The sequence below is a fragment of the Giraffa tippelskirchi genome, chromosome 9 (assembly GCF_054371585.1).
Source record: "Giraffa tippelskirchi isolate mGirTip1 chromosome 9, T2T-mGirTip1v1.2.pri, whole genome shotgun sequence".
NCBI lineage: Eukaryota > Metazoa > Chordata > Mammalia > Artiodactyla > Giraffidae > Giraffa > Giraffa tippelskirchi.
In genome coordinates, this window is record NC_137283.1 from 104,428,060 (window position 1) to 104,440,966 (window position 12,907).

General features: G+C 35.2%; 1 long non-coding RNA gene across 1 annotated transcript in view; it reads left to right on the forward strand.

Moving 5' to 3' along the window:
- The first annotated feature begins 1,155 nt into the window (after positions 1–1,155).
- Positions 1,156–12,907, forward strand: part of LOC145521261 (uncharacterized) — a 266,504-nt gene continuing 254,752 nt past the window's right edge. Inside the window, exons 1-2 of the long non-coding RNA XR_014065276.1 lie at positions 1,156–1,268; positions 3,054–3,931. This is a non-coding gene — a long non-coding RNA (uncharacterized LOC145521261). The remainder of the gene's footprint in view (positions 1,269–3,053; positions 3,932–12,907) is intronic.

A 12,907-nucleotide genomic window follows, 5' to 3' on the forward strand; every position in this document is an offset into this window, starting at 1 on the left:
CTATGAGGCTCAAATTCTTTGGAAGTCTGAAAAGAATTCTCTGAGCATGTATTGTAGGGGAAACATCAAAAGATTATTCGTGATTTTCTTATGGAAGCAAGTAAATAATGCCTCCCTGTCGCATCTCTCTTATAACTTCCTGTCACTGGTGATACTTATGCCATGCACCACCTGTAGCACATCTATACATCTCCAAGTGGACCAGTTCAATGGTTGATTCAATAAGCTGAGCTAAAAAAAAAAAAAAAAAATCATTCAAACTCTTTGCAGTCATTGTAGAACTTTATTTTGCTTTTGTTTTCTATTTTTTACTTTTCAGGAATTTGTTTTCTTCTGTAGAGATCATTGAAATATTTCTTTTTTCCAGTTCTCAAAGGATCTCTAGCCTTTTAATTCATGTTTAATGATGGCCCTATGAATCCCCTGTTCCTCTTGGCAAGCTGTAAAATTAGTGGAAAGGAGGGCTGACCAACAGGACTTTTGACAATAATGGAATTGTTCTCTATCTGTGTTGTCAAGCAAAGAGGCACTGGCTACAAGTGACTTTTGAGCACATGAAATGTGGCTAGTGCAACTGGGAAACTCAATTTTATTTTCGGTTTGATTAGCTTAAATTTAAATTAAATTAATTTAAATAACAGTGGCTAGTACCTCTGTATTTGACAGTGGTGATGTCGATTGTGACTTAAATTTTGCCTGAAACAACTGCCCCATGAAATGGTAAATTGAGAGAAATATATTAAAAGTAACTAAAATTGCCTTTTTTCTTTTCCTTCAGGAAATACAAACAGGAAATGTCTTTTATTTTTAATCTGAAAGAGCAGGGAAGAATTTATAGACAGAGACAAACAGAGAAAATAGAAATGTGAAAACAGATATACAAAATGACCAGTACACAAATGAAAAACTGAAGGAAGGGAAAAGGTAGACAAGGACTCTGGGGATTCCAAGAAGTTAATTTAACTTTCATCCTTCCATGTGTTGCACTTGGGTTGTGTCTTCAGATTATTATCACTATCTTGTCCTTTTACATTCTTGTCACTCGTTTCTCATTGTTCTTTGTTTTCTTTCTTCATGATCTTTGTCTTTAAAGATCACTGGTTCTATTGCAGGTAATTCTAGAATTTCACTTTGATAAAATGAATTCACTCTGTTGCCATAGTAATGTCCAGGAAAAAAAAATACTCACAAGGATGCATAGAAGTCAGTCAAAGGCTACTATGAATATTGAGTTACTCAGAAACATGAAGAAAGGCAGGATCAGAAAAGTAATATTCTTAATAATTGAGAAAGGGGAAGATATAAAAATACTGTTTTATGGGAAATTTGGATAAATATTAGAGAATTTGCCACTTCATCCTTCATCCCATTTCTTTACTAAGTAATCAATGAGCCTGCAAATTTAAGATGTTAATTATTGACAGGCACATTTAGTAAAAGTCATTAGGTTTCATAAAGAAAAGCTGAGAGTGTTTGCTTCTTGTCAATCTGTACACTGAGTAGTATCCTGTCAGCTGCATCTACTAAAGTAGGTAGTACACCTAATGACCACTTTAATAGTAGATCAATTCCTCAACATTACTGTAAAAACTGATAATGTTCTTAAAGTTTACCACTAAAGTTGAGAAAGTGGTAAACTGGAGATATTGTGGATGATCATATAGTTGAAAACAAAATAAATTTATGTTCCCGACTTCCAAGGATACTCCTTCTTAAACCTTTTCAATGCTCTTGAAGTCCTTTATGAAGTAATAATCTATACTATTGCCATAATTTCACTACTATTAAAAAAAACAATAAAAGGTAAACTTGAAGTAAACTTCATTATGCATTAAGTCTAAAAGGGCAATATTTCTTAAACTAATGATCCTAGAACTTAGTGAAATAAAATAAGGGATCTCAATAATGTTTCTCTCTTTAAATAAAAGAAGATGGGATAGACTAGAATGTATTACATGTAGTAAGGATAAATATTATATTGTGAACTTTTGTTTCCTTTAAATAAATATATATTTATTTGTATACTGTTTATGTTGTATAAGGGCTTCCCTGGTGGCTCAGATGGTAAACAATATGCCTGCAATGCAGAAGATCTGGGTTTGATCTCTGAGTCCCGAAGACCCCCTGGAGAAGGAAACGGCTACCCATTCCAGTATTCTTGCCTGGAGAATTCCGTGGACAGAGGAAGCTGGTGGGCTGCAGTCCAACTCCTTGGGGTTACAAAGAGTCGGATACAACTGAGCAACTAATACTTTTACTTTGTATGTTTTATAATGTTTTCTGTTATGAGTTACCTTAACAAAGACTGTTCTAAGTCAACATTCAGTTAGTGCTAGTTCCAAACTGGGCTAAATCTCCACCACAGAAGCACACATTTTTTTTTTCTTAGCAATGGAAAAAATGTTTAATATATTTATAGAAAATCCTTGTTGATACTTTGGGGTTAAAAGATGGTGAACTGATGAGGGCTTACTCAATTGAAAATATAAATACATGATATATGAGTATTTATCATGAGGTTTCTGTGCTTAATTGATGCTGGGCCCTCTGTGGGCTCTTTCAGTCTTGAAATACCTGCTGTTCAGTTCTGGGAAATCTTGAATTACTTCTTTGGTAATTTCCTTCCTTCTATTCTTTTGTTCTCCCTTTATGAAACTTTTATTTGGATGTACCCTTAATGGATTAATAAGCTAATTATTATGTCTTTTCCCGTGATGTGGGTGTGTGTGTGTGTGTGTTTTGCTGTATCTTCTGGAAGGTTTCCATGTCTTTACCATCTGAAATACTTCAACTGGGTATTTTATTTCTTCTATCAGCCTTTCAGTATCCAAGAGCACCTCCCTTCAATCTTTTTATGTGTTTCTTTTTAGTAAGCTTATGCCTCTTGACTATAAACTTTAAGAGTTTCTTGTTTTCTTTCTCCCTCCATAGGTAGGACAGGATGGCTCACGTTGACCGGAGTTAGGTACTCCCTTTTCTCATGGTCAATTAGGCTTTGATTGTATTCTAGCAGATTTGGATCTGGTTAATTTGTTTCTCCTGCTTACTCCTAGGAAGAAAAGTTATGACCAACCTAGACAGCATATTAAAAAGCAGAGACATTACTTTGCCAACAAAGATCCATCTAGTCAAGACTATGGTTTTTCCAGTAGTCATGCATGGATGTGAGATTTGGACTATAAAGAAAGCTGAGCGCCGAAGAATTGATGCTTTTGAACTGTGGTGTTGGAGAAGACTCTGGAGAGTCCCTTGGACTGCAAGGAGATCCAACCAGTCCCTCCTAAAGGAAATCAGTCCTGAACATTCATTGGAAGGTCTGATGTTGAAGCTGAAACTCTAATACTTTGGCCACCTGATGTGAAGAACTGACTCATTTGAAAAGACCCTGGTGCTTTTAAAGATTGAAGGCAGGAGGAGAAGGGGACGACAGAGGATAAGATGGTTGGATGGCATCACTGATTCAATAGACATGAGTTTGAGTAAACTCTGGGAGTTGGTGATGGACAGGGAGGCCTGGTGTGTTGCAGTCCATGGGGTCGCAAAGAATCAGAGATGACTAAGCTACTGAACTGAATTGAATTAAACTCAATTAGTTTCTCCTGAATTGAATTAAACTCAATTAGTTTCTCCTGAGGGCAGGCCTCGTTAAGAACAGAGTGCTGCTTTTAAGTTTCAAAATGGCTTCCTTGCCTCTCTCCCTGCTGGAAGCTCTAGGAGATTTTTCTCCTTTATTTACTGTTATCATGTGGTTGAGCTCCTGGAGGTGAAACTTAAAAACTGTGGAAGTCTTCCTGACTGGGTCCCCTGGAGTTTTGAACTCTCAGAGTTCTCCATACTCTAGCAATTAGTCGTTCCAGTTTGGTTTGTCTTACTCCCAGCAGCACCAGTTACGGCTTTTGCGGCTGTTTCCTGCTCCTGCATCTCTGCTCTGGTAAGCTGGTTTATGTTCCTTTTTTATTCACCTTGTTTCATGGTAGCAATGTTTTCTTATCTCTAAAATATATTTGTGTGTGTATGTGTGTGTGTGTGTATATATATATATATATAATTTTATGTTACTTCATCCTCCTTGCCTAATCTTTGTTTCCTTTCTTTTATTCTTTTTCTGTTTGGGACTATTATTCACATTAATTTGTGGCATGAAATGTTAAAAATTATTTATAATTGTTGGCTTATGATTTTAACTGAATTTTGCAGGCCCTCAACACAGCATCCATCCATCTCTCATTTTACTTAATCTCACTAATATTTTAGAGCTTTCTCTGTAGAGGCCTTACATATCTTTTACTAAATTTATTCCTGGATATTAGGTTTTTTTTAATTTGCTTTAGAAAATGGTGTTACTTAAAAAGATTTTTTCTAATTGTTTGCAATTATATAGGAGTATAATTTGAATTCTGTTAATTTATCTGTGTATTCCTTTGTGATTACTTCCTATGCAATCATCTTGTCTGCTGATAAAAATAATTTTTGCTCTCCTTAGTAATTCTTATACATCTTTTATTTCTTCTTGACTAATTTCCTGGTGAGGAAAACTATAGAGTAGGAGTAGCAGGCTTTTGCATCTCATTCCAGCTCAAGAGTAAACCAATTCATTGTTTAGTCATAAGTTTGGTATTTAGGTTTATTTCTTTTAAATATATTTATCAGATTAGGGAAATTTTTTAAATTTTTTTATTTATGGTTCATTTAAAAAGTAATTATTGGATATGGGATTTTATCACTTGCTTTTCTGAATTTAAAAGTATATGGTTTTTCTGTCTTATTCTTTTAATGTGGTAGATTAAATGAATTGATTTTCAAATGTCAAACTAATGTTTCTTTCTTGAAATAATTCCATTTTGGTTGTTACGTATTATTTCTACACATTTCTAGACTTGCTAATGTTTTGTTTATGATTTTCACATATATGATTCATGAAAGTGATTTATCTGTTGATTTGTAATTTTCCTTTCTTAAAATGTCTTTGTTAGACTCTGGTATCAAGTTTTGCTGGTCTCTGAAAGAAATTGATTAAATATTTTCTCTATTTCTGATCTCTAGAAAAAAATTTATGTGAGATTGTTTATATCTTAAGTATTTGGTAGAAATATAATAGCATCTGTATCTGGATATTTCTTTATTGGAAGGCTATTAATTATAGATTCAGTTTTTAAAATTGGTATATATAGCATAATACTTAGAAATGTATTCCTTCTCATATTGATACTGATCATTTGTATTTTCCGAGGAATGTGTCTGCTTCATCTGTTTTGTAAATTTATTGCACTAAAGTTGTTTATAATATACTGTTTGACTACTTAATGACTCTAGAATCTGTAGTGATTCCCCTCTTTGTATTCCTGATATTAGCTCTTTTTTTCTCTTCTGATATTAGCTCCTTGTTTTCTCTCTCTCTCTCTTTTTCTTCAGTTGCAACTGGGATTTATTAATTTTGTTAATTGCTTCAAAGAACCAACTTTTGGTGTTTTTTCCCTCTAAGATCTATGTTTTATTCTGATTATTAAATTCTGCTATTTCCTTCTACATAATTTCTTTGGAGTTACTTCCTTTTATTTTTATTTTATCTTTCTCTGCCGTCGGGTTAATGAAAACCATTAACACTGAACGTTTTTAAAATGTGTATCTTCTCAAATCAATTGATGGGGTGTATGGAATGGATAATTTAATAATCTGTTAAAAATCAGTAATTAAAAAATTGTATTGTTTCCTGTGAGAAAATTGCAGTTTTTGGAGATAGAAATTTAAAACAGTCTGATAATATCATGCAATTGGGAAAAATCTATATAGTTTCAAAAGGTTTTAATTGAATTAACAGATATATTAGAAAAAGGTAAAAACTAGAAATATTTCTAACATTATAAGGAAGAACTAAGTATAGGGATTCTTTGAATTCATAATAATTTGGTGTACAGAATGAAGAGGACATTATTGCTCAAAATTAAATTTTAAAAGCTATATATAAATTTCAAATACTTTACAATTATTGGCGTGATTTATTTTTTAAAATAAAGTAGAAAAGAACTCAAATTATTAATATTACTTTCAGAAAAGGTGAAACTTACAGACTAGTATAATGTTCCATATGTAATTTTTAGAATTTATATATTATGGGTCAGTCTCATAAAAATTCTGGAATTGTGAGATGAATTTTTAAAATGTAAATGACTTACACTGAGTTAAAAATATACTATGATCAAATGGAATACTGATTGGATTGCAAAATTAAGAACTAATGAAATTTAAATATTAGTATAAATTTGTGGAAACAGCTTTTCATTTTCCACTCTTTTTTCTTTCTACTTTGATAATCTTGCTTTTAACCTCTTGTTTTGAACATAAAGGAGAGTTTAAATTATTCTCAATTAAAATATCATTCTTCCAAAGTATCCATAGAAGTATGCTATGGAAATAAGCTCTCTCATGAATATTTGTGGTGAACAAACATTCTGTCCAAAGCATTAGTAATGGTGAGCCCCGGGATCATCCTAGGAGAGAGAATAATTGCAAGATGCTCATCTAAAGTAGGGCTTCCTCTAGTGGCTCAGTGGTAAAGAATCCACCTGCAAGGCAAGAGCTTCAGGAGATGTGGGTTCTGATCTGTGGGTCAGGAAGTTCGCCTGGAGGAGAACACGGCAAATCACTCCAGTATTTGTGGGCTACAAACTATAGAGTTGCAAAGAGTTGGACATGACTGAAGCAACTTAGCAGGCATGCATCACAGCTTGCCCTGAATAGGACCTAGCTTTGCACTTCATTGTTAAAGAATCCTTAAGGAAAAAAAGCATGGTTATTTGGACTTGTAATTTATACATTTATAATTTATTAGTGATCAGGCATTTAGTATATGCTTCACAGTGTATCAATCTGCTTATGTGCAAAATCTCATTTAATGTTCGCAAGGAACTGCATAAAGGAGGTACTATTAATATTTGACTGCTTTAACAGATAAGGTCTGCTAAGGTTTATAGGAATTAAGCATTTGCCTGAAGGTCACTTAAATTGTGGTCTTCCCCACTGTGGACCTCTCTGGTGGCTCAGACTGTAAAGAATCAGCCCGCAATGTGGAAGACCTGGTTTTGATCCCTGGTTGGGAAGATCCTCTGGAGAAGGAAATGGCAACCCACTCCAGTAGTCTTCCCTGAGAAATCCCATGGACAGAGGAGCCTGGTGAGATATAGTCCATGGAGTCACAAAGAGTGGGACACGACTGAGCAACTTTCACTTGAGTTGTACTGAGATTTGAATCCAAGAAATCTGCTTAGAATGCTTACTTTTAATGTATTTTAAAAAATACAGAATAATGAAAATAAACATTACAGTTCTCTTATTTAAACTCGTATCATCATGGAACTCAATGTTATCTTTCAGGGGAAAGTGTTTTATAAGTCTTTGATTACCATTTAGAGCTTTCTGATGTTTGAGATAATCTTAAATGTGGAACAGGAGATTTTTCTGAACTTCTGAGAGTTCAAAGATACCATTGAGGACAAATAGCAAGAAGTTTTCCTTGCCCTATGAATATCCTAGTTAGAAAATATGTTAATTTTGAACAGTATACTAGTAAAATAGTTGACTCTCAAAGAAATGATGATCTTGTAGGTATTAACAATAATTTCTGTTCTTTAAAATACACAGTTCCTCTCAAAACCTGTATATTACTGTTGAAATAAATTTTAACATACTTGTAGGACAGATGTACATATGATACAAATAAACTGCATTTTTTTTAAACTACATTTTTTTTAGAGCCCTACGGCACTCAATACAAACAAAACTTTAATTTTTTATTTATTTTTTTCAAAGCTTTATTTTTAAATACCACTCAGACCTCAAGAATTAGCCTTTTCTCAAGGTCATTTCATACTCAAATGTTTACTATTTCTTTCATTCCTGTAGCCATGGCTGCCATCCCAATTCCTTTCTTTCAGTTGTAAGCTGTTTTTGGTGTGTTGAGGGGAAGAACGGTCCCTGGTTAGGTAAGGCTGATGGAAGAAAATCATCATATCCCTCCCAGAAGGGTGTTCCTCAGTGCTTTCAGAAATACATTTTACGATTAAAAGATACTAAAATGGTGGCGGCTAGTTTAACTATTTACAGAATATGGCCAAGAAGGAATGTGGATTTGGTAGAGGATTTTTTGTTTGTTTTTAATGCTAAAGTTGTATAATTTCAATCTTGCATTTTATTGCTATTGTAGTCTCACATGATCACTCAATGTGGAATGCAGTTCACATGAGGACTCATATAATTTCTTCCAAATTTATTCAATTCATTTTGCTCTGGATCCATAATGCCATGGCTATTATCCTTAAATATCTTTACCTCATCTTATTCCCAATCCATATCCAATTTTATATCCTTCTCAATCTCCTCATAAAAATAAAACCAAAACAAAGCAGTCAGCTAAGGAAGAACATTACTTCCAAGTGATTTTTGTTGTTGTAATAGATGAGTTGTTTTACTATCAATTTTAAGGATAGCCAAACAAAAGAGTAACAACCAGCTAAGTGATCAAGAAGCTGTAATTGCAACTGTTCTATGCTTTATTCTATTGAGATGCAAGCAGGGTCAATCTGCAGGCCTTCGTTTCTAATAGTCACTGGTATCTTTAAAAGCAGTCCTCAGAGTTCTATAACATGTTTAGTTATATTTTGTTCAAATATACAAGGCTCACTAAGTCTGTATTTTAGAATGAAAGAGCTGGAAGGCCTTTTAAAACTCTTTTAGCTTAATATTTCAAAGATAGGACAGTGGAGAATAGAGGCATGTGTACTATGGCTCACTCAACCATATGGCAGGTCAAGAATCAACCTAGGGTTACTGACTCCCAGCCTGGTACTCTTAGTAGCATCATTCTACTTCACTAGAAACTAGCATATTTTAACGTGTACACATTTTGTGTCCTAGAATGTATATAAATATACCTCATGCTTTTCTGTCTGTAAATGTACACATGGATGCAAGATCAAAGCAAATGGTTAAATCAGAATGGGAAAGCATGGGATTTAACCAGTGTTTCGAAGGTAACTAAGCAAGGATATACAGGTCAAGTGAAAGGTATTTTAAGCTATGAAGGCCATTATGAGTCCATGTTTTGTCAACAATAAAATCAAGCTGCAAGGAAAAGAAAATATATCCCAGGGAAATCTAGTAATTTGAAAAGCTTGAGCCAAGAATGAACAAAATAATAGTGTTTAAATGGAAAAGTTGGCCCAGTGTCATCTTTGATGAAAATAGATGAACTGTGTGTTTTTGTTCTGCAGACTAATAGTCAAAATAATTCATAATGTGGTGTTGAAAAATGAATGTAAAATAATAAATTATTCATATGGACTATAAGAATTACTGCTTAGAAAATATAAATATGTTTGTATTTGATTCTTTTTCTTTCTCAGGGGATCTCTGCTTGAATAATTCATTCAACCTAGCACTTCTTTTCATTCTTATCTGGGAATATGTCTTATTATCTGAAGTACCATAATACTTTTTTTTTTAATTGATAAGTATATATAAAATATACACTTAAGCTCTAGTATCTTTCTCCTCATATTTAATATCATAGCAACAACTTCTTTCCAAAGCCCTTTTCATTTGAGAACCTTAAACAGTAAAAGCTCTAGCAGTGGTGCCATATAGACCACTATATAGACTAATAAAGACATCTTGAAGAGCGTTGATTTGATCATATTTTCTAAGTGATATAAAAAGTATCTCAAACATATCTACAAATTAGAAGACCAAATACACAGTATAATAAAAAACTGTACAAATTAGTATTCTTCCAACTAGCCCTCATGTGTACTAAATTTGAAAATAACTGAATTTTTGCCTTCCAAGATTTGTTTTCCTGTGTGTGTGTATGTTTTTAAGATGTTCAGTGCTATTAAATGATCCCTATCTCCAGAGAAGGATGACTTCACAGATTAAGCATTGTTTGTGTTGCTATTATTTAGAGGGGTGGTGGGAAGTTCCTTGCCCAATTCCTGCTTCCTCGGGGTCCAAAGTAGTTATTGTTTCCTCTGGACACAAATATTCTGAAGATCTTCCCTGTCCTGTTGCCTTGTGTGTGCCTCAGAGGAATAGAGGTGACACTCCCTTTCACTCTCCAGTGGGACAGAAGAGTGTGATGGTGGGACAGTGGAGGAAAGCTCAGTGTCCCAGAAGCTCCCGTCAACTGCCGGACTTTTTTCTCTCTCTACATTACTAAATACATCTCCAGTTGTTTAAAAACCTGCAACCAATGATTTTTTCCAAAATCTAAGTTTGTCCTTTAGCGATTATAGATTATTTTCTATGAGAAAATAAACTGATCATGTAAAACTCTTGGTAGGGAGCCACAAAGATTGAGAATATCACCTGTTTTTCTTTAAAACTATATTATATTTGATGTATTTATCATTTTTAAAGACTCTAAGAGTAAATCAAGAGGTATTTTCCAATTAAATCCTACCACATTCACTCTTTCAAAGCACTTGTGACCTGGTATAAATAAAAATTTTCCTTTACAACACTTATCTGAAAGACTCAAAACTGTGTGATTGTATCATTCTCTCAGTTAACTTAATAAGCCTTTATTGAACTCTTATTATGTGCTAGGCACTACTCTGAGTGCTAATAATGTGAATATGAAGAAAACTGGCCTCAGAGCTTTCTAATACAATAGACAAAAATTTACTATACCAATAACAAGGCTTTCCAGGTGGTGCTATTAGTAAAGAGTCCGCATGCCAATGGAGGAGACTAAGAGACATGGATTCAATCCCTGGGTCAGGAAGATCCCCTGGAGAAGGGAATGACAACCCACTCCAATATTCTTGCCTGGATAATCCCATGGACAGAGGAGCCTGATGGGCTGTGGTCCATAGGATTGCAAAGAGTCAGACATCACTGAAGCCACTTAGCATGCATACCAATAATATGAATTAGTATAAAATAAGAAATTTTCAACCTGTGAAAAAATGCAAGTACATATAAGGCAGAGAGGCAGCCTAGAGAGGAGAGAGATGAAGAATGATAGAGTCAGGAAAGGCTTTTTGAGGAGGACATGTCTGAACAAGTTTTAGACTATTTGCAGCCCCATGGATTGTAGCCCATAGCCACCAGGCTCCTCTGTCCATGGAATTCTCCAGGCAAGAATACTGGAGTGGGACCCATTCCCTTCTACAAGGGATCTTCCTGACCCAGGGATCAAACCTGGGTCTCTTGTATTGCATGCAGATTCTTTACCATCTGAGCCACTAGGGGAAGTCCACCATGAATAATTATTTGAAGATTAATTGATAGATTGGGAGCAATCCAAGCAGAGAGATCATGGGTTGAATAGTGTCTCAGAACCTCACAAGATGACCTTACTTAGATTTTTACCAAGTTTAAGTCTTTAGCAAGTTAAGATGAGGTCATTAAGCTAGACCCTAACACAATACAACTGGTGTTTTTCAGCTCAGTTCAGTTCAGTTGCTTAGTCCTGTCTGACTCTTTGCGACCCCATGGACTGCAGCACACCAGGCTTCCCTGTCTATCACCAACTCTCGGAGCTTGCTCAAACTCATGTCCATTGAATCAGTGATGCCATCCAACCATCTCATCTGTCGTCCCCTTCTCCTCCTGCCTTCAATCTTTCCCATCATCAGGGTCTTTTCTAAGGAGTCAGTTCTTTGCATCAGGTGGCCAAAATATTGGAGCTTCAGCTTCAGCGTCAGTCCTTCCAATGAATATTCAGGACTGCTTTCCTTTAGGATTTACTGGTTGAGTCTCCAAGGGACTCTCAAGAGTCCTCTCCAACAGCACAGTTCAAAAGCATCAATTCTTCGGCTTTCTTTGAAGTCCAACTCTCATATCCATACATGACTATTGGAAAACCCATGGCTTTGACTAGATGAACCTTTGTTAGCAAAGTAATGTCTCTGCTTTTTAATATGCTGTCTAGGTTGGTCATAGATTTTCTTCCAAGGAGCAAGCATCTTTTAATTTCATGGCTACAGTCACCATCTGCAGCGATTTTGGAGCCCAAGAAAATAAAATCTGTCATTGTTTCCATCATTTCCCCACCTATTGCCGTGAAGGGGTGGGACCAGATGCCATGATCTTAGTTTTTTGAATGTTGAGTTTTAAACCAACTTTTTCACTCTCCTCTTTCACTTTCATCAAGAGATTCTTAGTTCTTCTTTGCTTTCTGCCATAAGGGTGGTGTCATAAGGGTAATGTTTTTTAAAAACAGGAAATCTTGAGACACATTGGCACATATAGAGAAGGCAAGTGAACATTGAGAAGAGACCATTGATGTTCTGTACTGTGTCCAGGTTCTCCCTCACAGCCTGCAGAAGGTATCTTGATCTCAGACTTTCTAGTCTCGAGAACTGTGAGAAAATAAATTTCTATTGTTGAAGTCACTCAGTCTGTGGTACTTTGTTAGGGCAACCCTAGCAAACTAATATAGATTGGCAAAGGCGTGGAGGTTGGGGATAAAAAATATGCATTGTTTGAGGTGCTATCAGTAGTTCTGAATGCTAGGCTCCTAAAAGCTGACAGAGTATTGACAGGTGAGGCTCTATCAGTGGACTGCAGTGGTTCCAGAGGGCTCAGGCCAGGAGTTAGACTTTATCAAGTAGATAATGAGGAATCAGGCAGCAATCTTAATAGAAGTGATGCTGCCATTTCTGTCTTAAAAAGACCCATCTGTTGGCAGTGTGAATGCTAGTTTGCAAAAGAGAGAGTAGGAGGAAGAGATTGTAAACAAGGAACTCCTTGGCCACACTTACCAGAGTCTAGCAATAGCTGGGTGATTTATTGAACATCTCAGGGGAGCAAATTGCAGATGGTACTAGAGTCTGTCCTGCCGAGACCCATGTATTAAATCAAACCAGAGGGAATTTTATTCACATGTGTGTTCCCCCCATTAACTAAA